The following is a 1,136-nucleotide window of genomic DNA, read 5'->3' on the forward strand; positions in this document are numbered from 1 at the left end:
TTTTTCCATTAATTTATTTATTCACTTTACATGCTAATTTCACCCCCATCTTCTCCTAGTCCTCCCTCTCATACACATGCCTCTCCCCCATTCTCTCCTCTCCTTTTCCTTAGAGAAAGGGGAGGTCCCCTATGGGCACCAACCCACCCTGGCACATTAAGTCACTGCAGGACTAGGCACATCCTCTCCCACTGAGGCCAGACAAGGCAGCCCAATTAGGGGAATGGGATCCAAAGGCAGGTATCAGGGTCAGAGAAGGCCAGGATCCAGTTGTTGAGGGACCCACATGAAGACCAAGTTGCACATCTGCTCCATATGTAATGCATATTTTTATAACCATACAGGCAAAATCAGCACATGTGTTCAAAATGTCATAGTCTGCTTTTTTCTGTTATTTAGGCATCTGTGGAATTTTTTAAACTGCTCCAGGCAATGGAAGGGGACTTTATTTGGTCCTGGGGTCTCAGCCAGGTATGCTCTCAGCTTTATTTGATCTTCTTCTCTTAGGGCGCAGGTTGTTGGTGTGGCCTCCTTCTTCTTGCAGCAGTTGACTGCACAGGGGTGGGGGTGATGGGAAAGTCCAAGGTGGTGCAGATGTGGGTAGCATTGGCAGCAGATGATCTTGTTACAGTTGTACTTCTGGGCCAGCTGACGAAGGGACGGCTAAATGATGCCACCACCCAGGCATAGCGCCAGGTACAAGGTAATCAGACAGGTTGCGGCCATCCTCCAGCTGCTTGCCAGCTAATACTAGCCTCTGCTGGTCGGGTGGGACACCTTCCTTGTCTTGGATCTTGGCCTTGACATTCTCCATGGTGTCACTGGGCACGCCCTCAAGAGTGACGGTCTTGCCTGTCAGGGTCTTCACCAAGATCTGCATGTTGGCGTGTGCTCAGTTGCCTTGATGGTGGAGCATTTGTGGAAATTTACCAGTCTCTTTATATCCACCCTTTTAAAAAATCTATGGTTCTCAATTTCCCTGAGACATTCAGAAAACATAACAAAAATAGAAAAAAAAAATCTGCAACCAATCAAAATATGGAGCACAGGTGACCCTGTAGTGCCCAGCCCAATGTGACTCTTGTACCTAAGGCTCAGGAACCCAGTGAGGGAAGAGGAGGTGGGAAGATTGTCAG

General features: G+C 48.2%; 1 pseudogene; it reads right to left on the bottom strand.

Moving 5' to 3' along the window:
* Window positions 1-463: 463 nt before the first annotated feature.
* On the bottom strand, window positions 464-880 carry LOC127191930 (ubiquitin-60S ribosomal protein L40-like; annotated as a pseudogene).
* Between the last annotated feature and the right edge of the window lie 256 nt (window positions 881-1,136).

This window comes from Acomys russatus, chromosome 7 (genome assembly GCF_903995435.1).
Source record: "Acomys russatus chromosome 7, mAcoRus1.1, whole genome shotgun sequence".
Lineage (NCBI taxonomy): Eukaryota > Metazoa > Chordata > Mammalia > Rodentia > Muridae > Acomys > Acomys russatus.